The sequence below is a fragment of the Pseudophryne corroboree genome, chromosome 3 (genome assembly GCF_028390025.1).
Source record: "Pseudophryne corroboree isolate aPseCor3 chromosome 3, aPseCor3.hap2, whole genome shotgun sequence".
In the NCBI taxonomy this organism is placed as follows: domain Eukaryota; kingdom Metazoa; phylum Chordata; class Amphibia; order Anura; family Myobatrachidae; genus Pseudophryne; species Pseudophryne corroboree.
In genome coordinates, this window is record NC_086446.1 from 192,077,473 (window position 1) to 192,092,486 (window position 15,014).

At 43.0% G+C, this 15,014-nt stretch overlaps 1 protein-coding gene and 1 long non-coding RNA gene across 5 annotated transcripts in view; one reads left to right on the forward strand and one right to left on the reverse strand.

The window, feature by feature from the left end:
- LOC135055094 (uncharacterized) overlaps positions 1–3,538 on the reverse strand; it is a 32,781-nt gene extending 29,243 nt beyond the window's left edge. Inside the window, exons 1-2 of one of the 2 annotated variants that reach the window (XR_010243644.1) lie at positions 3,452–3,538; positions 1,144–1,216 (exon numbers count right to left, since the gene is read on the reverse strand). This is a non-coding gene — a long non-coding RNA (uncharacterized LOC135055094). Of the gene's footprint in view, positions 1–1,143; positions 1,217–3,326 lie in introns of both variants that reach the window. The other variant, XR_010243645.1, reaches the window with a different exon arrangement.
- The window catches only part of LOC135055093 (heparan-alpha-glucosaminide N-acetyltransferase-like), a 1,318,407-nt gene that overhangs the window by 1,101,383 nt on the left and 202,010 nt on the right, over positions 1–15,014 (forward strand). The gene's annotated exons all lie outside the window — the stretch shown is intronic.

A 15,014-nucleotide genomic window follows, 5' to 3' on the forward strand; every position in this document is an offset into this window, starting at 1 on the left:
TTAGGTGAAGTCCACTTTTTGATGATACAGGTGATTATACAATAGATCCAAGAACAACCCTACGTGTTTCGTCCCTTCGGGACTTCATCAGGGGTATGGTTCATAATGGACTGTTAAAAATACTCTTAGCGAAGATTAGTAATCTCAGAATTGGTCAGATCCCCAAATATGCTCTAATAAGCCGGTTAGGTTGTCACTTGTGCTGTGTGTGTCTCCCTCTTTTTCAGCATTACAATCACCAGTACTCCCTTGTATATTTTGTTTGGGGCGTAACGTTTCTTTGTACATTTTAAAAAATAATAAATCAACATAAAAGTGAAAGGAGGACTCAAGGATAATCACTAAACATGGGGTCTATGTTAAGGAAACATCTATGTCCATATAAGCCAGTATTGGCTGTTTATCAGTACAGATTATCACAAACAAAACAAAAAAAAAATATATACTGTAGCTTGTAGTTGCTGTATATAAATAGAAGTGCAACATAATCACAATAAAGAAACAGTGTGAAACAATGTTACTTTAGGATCTAGTTCATAGTGAAGCGACATATACTACAGTAGTACAGTTAAGGTAAATATATGTATTGCAAAAATAAATCTGTAAAATGTAAGACAAGAATATATGGTTCAAAATTATGCAATATAATATGTGGATGAATGGCAAAAAATAATGATAAAATAATGAGTAGAATCTCCTAGCAAATAATGGCAGCCATCACCTAATGTATAAATACAAACCAAAAATAAATATATCTATTTGTAATGAATTGTATAGACCAGTGGTTCTCAAACTGTGTGCCGTGGCACCCTGGGGTGCCTCAGAACACTTGCAGGGGTGCCTTGGATTGGTGGTCCAGGACCAATTTTTTTTATTATTTATGGTCAACATATAAAAGGTAAAACCAGTGCTGGTGGCTGCCAATCATAAAATATTTAGACAAAAAGAAGCAAATCCTGTCCCACACCACACAACTGAACCCAAGGATGACATATAAACACCAACTCAATAAGAAACTTTTGGCCTAGGGGTGCCGTGAAAAGAATTCTGATACTGTAGGGTGCCGTGATTCAAAAAATTTTGGGAACCACTGGTATAGACAATCACTATAATAATCTGAGTAAAACAAAAGTAATAGGTTACCTCCATATGGAGAAGGTGGCTGCTGCTTATCATATACCACGGGTAGTGAATGGTAAGTGAGAAGACCCTGTGCCTATAATACGGTGAAAAGAATCAAGGATAATGAAATTTGCTTTGGAGCCACTGTCAGTGGTGGTTCTGTTACAAGTAGTGCAGGTCCACACCACAAACAGTAAATTCAATGATAGTGAAAGATATATATGTGTACAGATAAGAATGGAGATGAGAGGGATAAGAGAGAATATGCAGTGGGTGCTACTTCCTGCTGTGTATTGTTAAACCATAGTGAACAACAAATGAGCAGACCTCTGCAAAATCTCTAATTCAGAGAAAGTAAAAATGAGAACACCTGACCTTCCTAACTAATTCTTAGTTCCCTGTTATCAATAGACATTGCAATGAACTACTGACACTAGTGTGGAGTCGCATGTGCATATACTGTAAGTGACTCTACCAAGACGTTCATGTTTTGCCGGAAGGCTTTTTCAATTAGTCCATGTATCAAAGATATCTTTTGGGAGCAGACACTTGGGTAACAAGAATAGAATAAGTAATAACATAAAAATAAATTACCTCCGGTAGGTGCCTTGGCTGACCAGAAGTGAATCATATAAAACTTAGAGGTCTATTTACTAAGCCGTGGAGAGAGAGAATGCCCAACCAACCAGCTGCTGTCATTTTTCAAACACAGCCTGTAACTTGACAGTTAAGAGCTGATTGGCTGGTACTTTATCTTTGTCCACTTTATCTCTCTCCAAGGCTCAGTACATAGACCCACAAATAACCTAGATTTTTATTTTTTTAAAGTAAGTAAACTAAGTAAGTAAACTATAGTTGGTTTGGTAAAATATTAAAAACTGTGTTCAACATTATGAAAAAGTAAGTGAATTCAAATGGAGTATGTGACCAGGGACCAGACCCTTTAAATTGAACTGACTGATAAGGTGGAGTTATACAAAGAACGGAAAATGCTCTTGATGGATTGTTGTATTAACCTATGCAGAGGATTACTTTTAGCTAAATAAATGTCCTAATTAGCGTAACATAACTTTTACATACAATGTTCTCTATATGTTCTCCTCAGGGGGAAGACACTGTAATTTGAAATACATGAATTGATATTAAAAAGCTTCAGTCTCCTATACGGGTTACAAATGATCTCTGTATACTGTATGTCTCTATTAGTTTCTAAAATCATGTAATACTAGTTACCAGCCCGTCAAAATGATGTTACAACATAACAGTAATCAGGGGGGTATCCAGAACTTTGTGGGCCCCATAGCAACATTTTGAAGGGGCCCCTGTCCCAATGCTTCTCGAGAGACACTTCTCTGCAGCAGTTGTTAATATAGTGCTCTCCATTCATGATGTGCCTCATTACAGTGCCCCAGTGCATATTATATAGCATTAAAATGCCCAGTTCATGTTATACCACACTACCATGAGCAGGTCCAGGGGCATACCTAGATATATTGCAGGCCCCAAGGAAAAAGTTTGAACGGACCGCCCAATGTCGAAAAATGTATATAACATATGTAACTGTGACAGGGAAGGTGGGCCCCTCTTAGCTCTGGGCCCCATAGCAGCTACACTGCCTGCACCTATGGTAGCGACACCCTTGACAGTAGTGTCAGCACCGCTATGCACATCTGAACGAAGCAACACTTGAATTTCTCCATTGGGCGGTATCTAGTGGTCGCCTGCACGCAAAACACTTGAATTCCCCCTATAGCGGTGTGGAGCGGTGTTAGCCTCTTATTATATAGGATGACATCTTAATTTTAGGGTCGACTCAATTACTCGTATGTGCATGCTCATCCATACGATAGCCCCTAAATCACACGTTTTAATAAGCAGCGCTATGTGAGCTAACATGTACATTTAGGGGCAATGAAGGGTGCATTGCTGTCATTCCAACACTATTACAATGGAACATTTATACATGGTAGTGCTCAATGTCCCTTGCAAGGTATTGGCTAAATATAGAACAAACTTCTTAACTTTGTGTTACAGTTTTTCATGAAGAGGAATATACAGTATGTACTGTATTATTTTTTTTATTGTCTACAATTGATACAAAACTGTGTTTGTGTTATAACAAATAGCTGTCACAGAAATAAAAATTAGCAGAGCTCCCTCACATATATCTTACAAATATGCAAACATAAAAAAAAAGTATTTACCTAAACGTGAGCAGTCACATGGTTCTGTGGGGATCTATGCAAATTGTAGTGTTTAGTAGTCTCTGTGTTGGCATTAACTTTAAATGCCAGATTTATGGACGGATTTATGTCATAATGACACTCACCATTGTTGAAAGATCTGTTATTCTCTGCGTATTCTATTTAGTAATAAGAAAGTCCAGGTGCTGTAATGTGAATGTACTATTGTTCTTGCATGAGAGCTGCTATTCTAGAACACTGTAGTATTTGTCACTTTCTGTCCGGGCAAAGCAAACAGGTGACAAGTCCATCTGGCATCAGTCCCAGAATTATTCCTGCTACCCTACTAGTGACAATTCATACAAAAAAGGAAGTGTGCTTTACTCATACCTTTAAGTCCACCCGCCTCTTTTTAGAGCTGTGCACCAAGCAATTAAGGCTAATAGACTACTTAATTGATTCCCTGATTGATTAAAAAGTTGTAACGTTTTGTTGAGCAACACAGACCCACTAGATTGGAGTAAATTTTTCTTACGCCATGTGACCTGCTATATACTGTAACTGCTGAAATGACGAGCCCTAGGTTTTCAAAAGGTTAAAAAACTTCAAACCCATGTCCTCGGACACAGCAATGTAAGCCTGAATCTTGTGGCATCTCTGCAATTTGCCAAGTGAATTTATGGCATTGCTGCACAACAAAAGCTATTGATCAGCAGGCATAGGACTCCATTTTTCTAAAGTTAATCAAGTCCAGCATTTCATATTCCGTCTCCGATCTGTCAAGGAGAAATGAAAACTAAAGGATCATAAATAGCCAAGTTGGCAGCTGAGGCAGAGCTTTAAAAACTTAATGTGATTTTCTATAGTGGGTGAGCAGTGATTGGCCAGAAGACTATATGGACCATGGTCTGTTCAATGGTCTGTTCTGTACTTTTGGCAAGCTGGTGAATGTAATGCTGCGGCCTGTGGTGTGAAGTGATGCCTTGTGGTTTGGATGACTTTCCATTTGTAAGTATACATAGCTTTCTACTCATTCATGTGGAAGTTAATCCCAATTACTGTATTACATATCGGTTTCCTAATCCTCGTACTTTCAGAATGTGCATTATTTAAAACTGTGATAATTAGTGTCTGATATTATCTACTCAAATGTTATTTGTAACCTTGATACCAATATAGGATGGAGAGAGATTATACAGTCAGCACAACCCATAAGAATTATGGGCCCAGTTACAAATGATATAAAAAATGTTATCTCAAATAAAATGACGTTTACAAAAATAATTTGATTCTGGTTCAGTGCGGAAGCAAACATAATAACATTTTAAACTATGGTTGTTTTCTCACAGGTGTGTGATAAGTTTTGATCTGGGATTTTCCAGTTACTGCAGTTCGATCAGCTGTAGCTAGTACGGCAAACTTTACTGTACAAAACAAATTTACAGGAGCTACATAATAGTAGCAGAAATGTACATCAGTGATTGGATGGCAAGGTTGAGAAATAAGAGCACTGCACGGCAATCTGGCAGCTGCATGACACACGCTAAATATGAATGGCACCATGAAAACACACTGAATGGGCCTTCTCAGGTAGCGTGAATGAAGGTATGAGGCCCTGTCAGGAGCATCCTGACATTATGTCTCACCTTTATCTGAAGGGGACACCTACATATGTCCCACCTGTCCCACTTAGGTGTAGTCCTCTTCGGGAAGTGGCTGTCTTTAGTCTTGATTAAAACGGATTTTCTCAGAAGCCTGTGTTGTCTTCAGTTTGGGAAAGTACTTCTGTCTGCTTATGTGTCCAAAGGCCATAAGACTCAGAGATCCTATGCCACAGTGCATGTACAGTACAATAGCATTTTTTATTTTTTTTATATTTTTGAGGAACTAATTCTAGAGCACCTGATAGAAAGCATTGATTCATACAGTCGGTGTGTGCTTTCCATTTCTTTGGTGTGCCTTTGCCATACTCTGCCTGCATCCGTTGATAAAGGAATTATTGAAAATAGACCAAACAAATTGCACCACTGACACCTTCAAGATGACACTCACAATATGAGTTTGGTTTACTAGTATAACAACTTTATTTGTCAGGATCACAGACAACTTTTAGAAACAAAAGTCTCTTCTTGGAAATATCTAGCATTATGCTTACATTATCCAACTATCCGATCGGACAACTCTTTCAGAGTAGTGTCCTCCTTCCTTATTTGCTCACTGAAGATTTTGTCAACAGGGTTTATGCATCATCCCTTAATTTTGATAAAAGTAGGTGAAACAACATTTTCACCTACGTTTGTAGAAATTAAAGTTTCAGGGCTATTTTTATATAGGTAATGTTGGAGATTTCACGGATATCTCTTGCTTACCTTTCAGTTCCAATTTGGCCCTCTGTCCCCATACACTGGTATGGGAAGGAGGTCCGGGGTTATCATGGAGATCCGAACGGATACCTCCGCCCTTGTTTGGCTCCTTCCAGTAGTCTCGCATATGGCAAGGAGGTCCGGGGTTGTCATGGAGATCCGAACGAATCTATCTGCCCCTGTTTAGCTCCTTCTGGTAATTGTGCATGTGTGTACCCAAGTTCAGGCTAGAAAGTGCTAAGTTTCACTGCTACGGAGGTAGCAGTGATAGGGATCACGGGGACAGCTGACCTTCAGATCCGCACCAGAGCATGAATAAATTGCCCTGATGATTTTGTATCCACAGCTACTACTCACATGATGAATATGATGAATAGGTCCCAAAGAGAAGAAAGTGTCTCCTCTAGATGAGGAAATATTGCAGACTCAGCTATCCTACCTTGACTGTTTTTCTTTAACAGTACCGTGTAAAGGGGTTCTGTCATGTAACTCACTGGATCCCTGCATAACCCAATCAGGGCTTCCCTGCTGCCAGACTCATGGCAGACCATATCCGCTGTTTCTATGGTGCAGTCAATTGGCTCATAAAGCATTTTCCACATTCGAAACACTTTTCCAAGTTTCATCCTTTGCAGGTTACCTTTGCCATCATTGCACTCCCACGTGTGCAGTATTGTGGAAGTGTCATGGTAAAAATGTCATGGCAAATTCCGCAAATGTTTGTGGTGAAATGGTCTATTACTAGAATCTCTATGATTTGCATTGCTGAACTCAGAGAGCTGTGACCAGGGGCATAGCCAGAACTTTGTGGCCCCCCCCCTAGCAACATTTTGAAGGAGCCCCTACCCAATGCTCCCAGTGGGACACCTCTCCACAGCCGTTGTTAATTTTATGCCCCCACAGTAATGCCCTTGTTCAATTTCTGAACCATAGTAGTGCCCTAGTTCACATTATGTCCCATTGTAGGGCTGCCACAACACTTATGCAACACATTATTCCCAATTCACATTATGACATACGGTGCCCTAAGTTCATATTATGCCACATTGTGGTGCCTCCACTTCATATTGTGCCACGTTACAGTGCCCCAGTTCATACTACGTAACATTATAATGCCCTCAAGTTAATTTTATACCACAGAAAAATGAGCAGGTCCAGGTGCATGATGAGCTATGTTGTAGGCACCAAGGCAAAAGTTTGTAAGGGCCCCTATGTATCACCCAATGGTGAAACATGTATATAACACATGTAACTTTGACAGGTAAGGTGAGGCCCTCTCATCTCTGGGCCCCATAGCAGCTGCACTCCCTGCACCTATGGCAGCTACACCCATGGCTGTGACCTAACTGGTTTATTCCTTTGAAGCAATCGTTGTGCTCTCCTGAGAGCTATGACTCCAGTGCGAGCCAAAATCTCCTATTTTAAGACTCCCAACACAAATAATATTGGCCCATTTAGGATGTATAGCTGTTCTTTCAAACACCACCCGATGTGACACAACATTGTAGGTCGGGTAATTTTTTTCAGTATGCTGCAGCCCGTCATATTGATAGGCTCAGTTGTGCATGCGGCAGCATTGCAGTCTTCTCCTGAGCCCTAACTATTTGCAGCAGTTATGCTCGTTGTGCAGCAGTGACCTCCAACAGTTTCTCCAATTTATTAGTTTGGGGCAGGTGAGAAGAAGAGTTCGGCTCAGAATCAGGTCCAATATACTTGGTATATTCAGGGTGTATTTATCACCTAGTCCCATGGTTTTGTTGGAAAAAAAGCAAGTATTGCGAGACTGTTGCCGTTGAAAACTAATCATTGCAAAGATTAATATCCCCTTCCCAATATGTTTTTAAATAAAACTGAAATAAACTCTTATTTTGTTACCTGTTTTTTTTTATAGCTGTTTTCTATGGATCTATCTGACAAAAGTATTGAGTTATTGGCTGTTCTATAAAGCAGGTTTCTGCTCCTTCATGTAACACTCCAGATAAAGACAGGCAGCAATGCCCTGCGAGCACGATGTGCACATGGCCACTCAGGCTTGCACACAGTGACAGTTCTCGGCTGCTAGGTAAAGAAGAACCAGAAACGTACAAACCCATCATTCCCACTTACTAGCCAATGTCTCAGCTCCTACCCAGAAGAGTGGCATTGAGGCCAGAGGGCCAGATACGCAGCGGGACATGAAACGGTTGGGACATGCACTTTCGGTTTGTTCATTTATTTACTAGCGATCCTCCTGTTTGGCACAATGTCATTGATAAAGCGGATGTTATCACTCTTTATATGGAATGCAGGGTTTTTGTTGTTGTTTTTTAAATCAATATGTATTTTTTTTATTTTTTTATTGTGCAATGTTAGAAAAATAAACAAAAGATTGTTGCTATATGACTCATGCCATAGAATGTTAGAGACAACTATATACATACTTGATCTGGCCCACAGGGGTATAGTGGAAACCCATGGTGAGCCCCCACTTCCTCCTCTGGAGATCAGGTTCCAGACTCTGCAGTTGAATTATACATTATACATATGTTAACCTATAGTGCAGGGTGGTCTTCAGTATGCCGAATGTCGGGATCCCGGCGCACAGTATACCGGCGCCGGAATCCCGACACCCGGCATACCGACAGCTATTCTCCCTCGTGGGGGTCCACGACCCCCCTGGAGGGAGAATAAAATAGCGTAGCGCGCCCAGGTAGCCCGCAAGGGGCTCATTTGCGCTCGCCACGCTGTCGGTATGCCGGCGGTCGGCCTCCCGGCGCCGGTATGCTGGTCGCCGGGAGCCCGGCCGCCGGCATACCATACTACACCCATAGTGCATAGGTCTATGAGGTATTTCTACTGCAGGGTCCACAGTTTATCCACAGGATAACATTGGGATATGAGGTAGTGTCAGCGGAATGGCACCAATCGATCAAAAGCTTTCGACGTCCCAGAGTGCAACGGGCCAGTCTCCTATATCCCCGCCTCCTGGCTCAGGCAATTCAGTATTTTGTTTGGTGCGGCAGGAGCCAGACCATGGTCATGGGTCTGCTGTTTTTTTGCAGCCATAAGCTTTTTATTATTTTATTTTTATAGTCTTATTCTTTTTGAGCGATCTTTCTAAAAAGCATCTTATAAGCACCTTAGAAAGAGTCACTCCAACAACTCTCCGCCTGGTCACGACAAAGCTTACCCACGTGTACAGTGCTGTTTCGGCGGGCATCTGTGTAGGATGTACTAGCAAGTCCAGCAGACGTTACCAGGCTGTGGCTGGAGCACAGGGAGAAGTTAAGACGTCAGTTCTGCTCAGCGGGGGACACGCAAGTCGCAGCTGCACTGTTTCGCAAAGGAGACTACCAAACAGTTGCTGATGCGGCTGCCACCTCGGGTGCACCAGCACTAGGCTTCAGGGATCATAGGCTCAAGGGATTAGTGTCAGTCTGCGTTCCCTGGGGTTGATGTCAGCCTGTGGGGAATAAGACGTTCCCCTGGACGCCCCTCCCCCCCGGTTCATGACCAGTTTCCTCCGAGTTTCATGCCATTAACTGATTTCCTACTTCCGTCTCAGATGCTAGATATCTAACTGACCCAGTCGCACAATAGGTGGCTGTGTCACTGGTGCATCTGTGTTTACTGATAACATATGTGTTCAATTGGGCGTCGGTGTTCACTATTTACATCTGTATCCACTCAGCGTTGGATAACGTATTGATTGATACTGGAAGCGAGGTTAAGTCTCCCTATATACCGCTCTCCTGAGGCAGGTGATACAGCACTAAGTCTCTACCTACCATTGGGTTACGAGTAGTTGGATAAGTACCTGATGCATATGAGTCTGATAAACTATTACTGCTGTTTCTTTCGCAGTGTGACTGAATACATTAAAAGTCCTTTATAAAGTAATGCAGTAATCTGTTTTTCCTACATGCCTGAAATGTATCTGTAGTTGAATATATGCTCATATTGCTTTTTATACTAATGTATAACTTGTGACTGATTGCTAGTGTAGCTGCTGACTTTTTTTCTATACTATATTTCCGTCAGTTCTGCTGTCTTTGTATATACCGATCCTCAATGCTGGTGCAAGGCAGCGAGGGATCGGATTGTATATCACTTTAGCAAGGTTAGATTATGTGCGAATTGTTATAGCTTTCAACAAAGCCTCCTTAATAATCGAAGGCAGGCACAGGTTCAATCAGAATCCCCATGGGCTTCATTTGCTCAAACATTATCCAATATAGCTGAGCGGACAATGCCAGCTCCCTACCAGGGATAGGTTACCCAGTTAACCCTTACATGCAACATTCCCCCTGGGTCTTATCACATCCAGTCCAGGAATCTGAAGCCTTTCAACAAAAACAGGCTGAAAGACCTGTGGAAAGTATATCACACAGACATGAAACAACATCTTCACAGTCTACACATGTTTCAGAAGGGGACGCTTCAGAGGATCAGGATGGTTCCTCGCATTCTGAGTCTGGATGAAGGTCCCAGCTCAGTAGATGTACCTGAGTTAATTAATACTATGAAAGCCATTCTATCCTTAGAGGAGGCAGCAGAGCCTGTGTTAAAATCCAAGGCACCTGGGTTTAAACGTCCCAAAATAGTTAGAACTGAATATACAGAGTCAGAACAGCTGATTGAAATCATGCACGAGGCTTGGGTTACACCCAGTAAAAAGTTCAGAATTCCGAAAAAATTAAATTCTCATTATCCTCTTCCGGCTGGGGATTGTTTGAAAAGGGAGGTTGCTCCCAAAGTAGATACGCATGTCATTCGGTTGGTGCGTAAATCTACATTACCTCTGCCTTCAACATCATTAACTAATGTAACGGATAGATAGAAAGATAGATGGTTTTCTGTAGTCGGCAATGGCTACAGCCTGGATGGCTAAAGCAGTGGCGGCCTGGGCTGATGCATTGGAAGACGACCTTTCATTGGCGTCTAGAGAACAAAAGTCCCATATTGCACATATTAAACAAGCAACTGTCTTTATGGAAGAAGCATCCTTGGATATGGGTATAGTAACTTCTCAGGCATCAGCCTCGCGATAGCAGCACGCAGAGCTGTCTGGCTACGTACATGGAAGGTTGACTCAGATTCCAAAAAGACCTGAGTATTTGCCTTTTGCTGGAGATATTCTTTTTGGTAAAGAGTTAAACAATATTCTGGAGTCAGAAGCAGACTCTAAGAAAGTGAAGTTTCCTTCTACTTACAAGTCTAAACCTAATTTTCCAGCTTTTCGGTCCTTTCGGACCCAAGGAAAAGCAAAAGGAAATGGTTACTGCAAACAGTCCCAATCAGATAAGTCTGGAAAGACTAAAAAGCGTTGGGCTACCAGAATGCCTGCTTCCTAACCAGAAGATACCCTGATGGCACGGGCCTCCACCTGGGGGACACCAGGGTGGGAGGCCGACTTCTATTTGCACAGACCTTGCAGCAGTCCACCACAGATGCCTGGGTGCAAGAAGCAATATCTCACGTTATGTGTTTGCCTTCAAGAAACACCCTCCTCAAAGATTTTTTTTGTACCAGCCCATCTTCTGTGGAAACAAAGGGCAGGGCTTTACAAGAGGCAGTTCAGAAGTTGCTACATCAGGGGTGATAGTACCGGTCCCTCCTGCTCAGCAGGGACAAGGTTTCTTTTTTTTGTATAATCTGTTTTTATTTAGGAAAATATGAAGATTACATCTCATTAGACAAAAGAGCTTCAAGACATATAATTAAAGTCAATTGCAGTATAGCCATAAGGAGCAGGGTAGCGTACCACCCTAGACACTGGAAGTCGGTGCAAATGCAGACATTAGTAGGGTATTCTATGAAATCATCGTAGTACCTACTCGCTATTTATCTAAACAATGAGTGTAATCGCAGTAACATAAGTAACGTAATAGAAAAGCTATAGAAAAGAGCGAAGTATGAAATGAAGGAAAGGATAGAAGAAAAACATAGTGTGACCGAGCCTGGGGGCCCTCGGACTGAGGGGGAAGGGTAATGCAATCTCTTTAATCGATCAACTGCAGAACTAAATCATTTAGTGGCGCAAATGTAGTCTTTGTATTCTTTGGAGGACGTATATTCTATCCAAGGTAACCAAGTGGTCATGAACTCTAGGAGTTTATCTCTGGAAACCAAGAGGATGTTCTCCATATTCATATAATAATTGATTCTAGTGAACCATATTTTCCTTGTGGGTGGAGATGGAGACCTCCATAGAGTGGGAATAACTGCCCGTGCTGCGTTAGATAGGTGGCGGAGTAATGATGTTTTGTGCTGGGCCAGTGATATAGAAGAGTGTGAGAGCAACCAAAAGGCCGGGTCAGTAGGGACAGGGGTATGAAGTATGTCTTGGGAAATGGAGATAACATCAACCCAGTATGGTCGGAGTAGGGGGCAGTTCCACCAGATGTGCAGTACGGAACCAGTGGCATTAAGACATCTCCAGCACCTATCTGTCACTCCAGGATACATGAAGTGGAGGAGGGAGGGGTGTCTGTACCATCTCATTAAAAGTTTATATTGGGTTTCCCTAACTTGTATACAGACTGAACTATTATGGGATTTGAGGAATATCATCCGCCAGTCTTTGTCTGATAGTTGAATCCCGAGATGCTTCTCCCAAGCTAACTGGAAGGGTGGGGGCGTCTGAGCACCGGGGCTCTGTAATAATTTGTAAAGTGTGGAAACAGTGTGCTGGGGGGTGCATGTAGAGACTCACAACCTCTCAAACTGTGTTAGTTCCCTAGAGGCTAGAAGATATCTGTGTTTGGAATGCAGGAAATGTCTAAGCTGTAGATATTTCCAGAAGTCGTGTTGTGGGATTTCCCATTTAGATCGCACTTACGAAAATTGTCTAACTCCTGAGGAAGTCGCCAGCTGGCCTACCCTGAAGAGACCCTCAAGAGCCGAATCACGAAAGTGAGAGAGTGTTAAGCCGGGTAGGAAGTCGGGGTTGGCTAGAAAAGAGGTCAACGGGCCGAAATCGGAAGAGAGGAAGGGCCAGCGGCTGGCTTTTTTCCAAAAGGAGAGGGTCGCGTGACAGTTGGGTGAGGGGAGGGAGGGAAGGGAGCCAAGGGAAAATCTCTGGGAATTGTTGCATATAAAGCCCCTCCAGAACCACCCACTGCTTTGTGTCCCGACTCCTCGTCCAATCCAAGACCCTATTGAGCAAGATTGCCCAATAATAGCCTCTGATATCAGGTAGCTGGAAACCACCACATCGGGTGGAGCGAATCATAGTGGACCGGCTAATTCTAGGCCGTTTCCGAGACCAGAAAAATTGTTGTATCAAGAGTTGGATGGACTTGAACCAGGAGTCTGGGATCCGTATGGGAAGAGCCTGAAGTTTGTAGAGTAGCTTAGGGAGAGTATTCATCTTCACAACATTCACCCTCCCCAGCCAGGAGAGTTTTTTGAGATACCATCTACTATAATCAGCCCTGAGGGTTCGGAGAAGGGGCATAAAATTCAATGAGACCAAACGGGAAAGATCTTTCGGTAATTGTATTCCCAAGTAGGACAGATGGGAGGTATTCCAGGTAAAGGCGAAGGATTGTTTAAGTTTAGCCACTGTGTCGGGAGGGGTGGAGATGTTCAAGGCGCAGGATTTGGACATGTTGATCTTGAAGTTGGAAAGTGACCCGAAATTGGACAGCTCCTTCATAAGATGAGGGAGGGAGGAAACCGGGTGCATTATTGTAGCTAATAAATCATCAGCAAACAGGGAAAGTTTGTGCTCTGTATCACCGACTCTCAGACCAGTAATGCAATCATTAGCCCTGATAGCTCTAGCGAGAGCTTCGTTGCAAAGGACAAAGAGTAAGGGGGATAGTGGGCAGCCCTGTCATGTCCCGTTGCCTATGGAAAAGGGATCGGATAAGGATCCGTTAACTCGAACCCGAGCTGTGGGTGATCTATAAAGTCCCATAATCCTGCCAAGTGCTAGGGGGCCCAGTCCGATGTGCCCCAGTACAGACCTCATAAAACCCCAACTGACTCTATCAAAGGCCTTTTCGGCATCAGTGGATAGCAGCACAGTGGGAGAGCTACCCTGGGATGCTATGTGGATTAGGCTCAATTCCTTGGTGGTATTGTCCTTAGCCTCGCGGTTCGGGACAAAGCCCACCTGGTCGTTGTGAATTAGAGAAGGCAGGAATACATTCAGTCTGTTCGCCATTAGTTTTGCGAAGAGTTTGACATCGACATTTAGAAGAGATATGGGCCTATAACTGGGGCACACCGAGGGGTCTTTACCGGGTTTAGGAAGAACGGAAATGTGGGCTTCTAAGGACTGGTCTGAGAAATGGGTGTCTGCGGAGATAGAGTTAAAGGCCTGAAGGAGATAAGAGGAGAGGAGACCTTTAAATTGTTTATAGTAGGTTAGCGTGAAGCCGTCCGGTCCTGGACTCTTGCCAGGGGGTGTCGAGGTCATAGCGCTTTCCAGCTCTTGCTGGGTAAAAGGTAGTTCCAAAGCTTCCCTATCTGAAGGAGATAGGACGGGATAAGACAAGTTTTCTAAATATGCCTTCGCCTTTAGAAAGTCATAAGGGGGGGGTAGTGCCATCGGATCGGTTCTCCAAGTTATATAAAAGGGAATAATACTGTTTGAAGCATGCAGCTATTTCAGGGGTTTTGAAACGGAGAGCGCCCCCAGGGTCCTTCACGTTATTAATAAACAAAGAGGAGCGTTGGGCTTTAAGTGCCTGGGCCAGGAGGCGACCAGGTTTATTACCCCACTGGTAGTACTTGGAGTTGCATTTACGGACTGAAAGCTGGATACTATCAGTAAGGGTTTTCTTTAGTTGAGTCCGCGTGTCAAGTAATTCTAGGTAGTCTGTCTCTGATAGAGACGTTTTGTGTGAGGACTCAAGATGGTGGAGTCGTTGCAATAGTTTGGTGATTAGTGCTGACCTCTGTTTCTTCATGAATGTTCCCAGCTGTATAAGTTTACCCCTTATGGTGCATTTATGCGCTTCCCACAGGATAATCTTAGAGACATCGTCGGTATCATTCATGGAGAAGAATTCAGTCAAGGCCTTTTCTATTTCTTCCCTGCAATATTGGTCCTGTAGTAATGATTCATTAAGACGCCAGGTAGTTTGGGGGGTTGAAAGAGTCATAGATACCAGGGCGTGGTCAGACCAGGTTATCGAGCCAATGGAGGAGTCTATCAGTAAAGGGAGATGTCTGTGACTAAGGAATAGGTAATCGAGACGGGAGTAAGCTTTGTGTGGGGGTGAATAGAAGGAGTAATCTCTTTCGGAGGGGTGAAGGACCCTCCAGGAGTCAGCCAGCTGGAGATCATGGAACAGTCTTCTAACCTGTCGGTATTGACATTGGGAGGTCCGAGGGGCATTAGAGGATGAGTCTA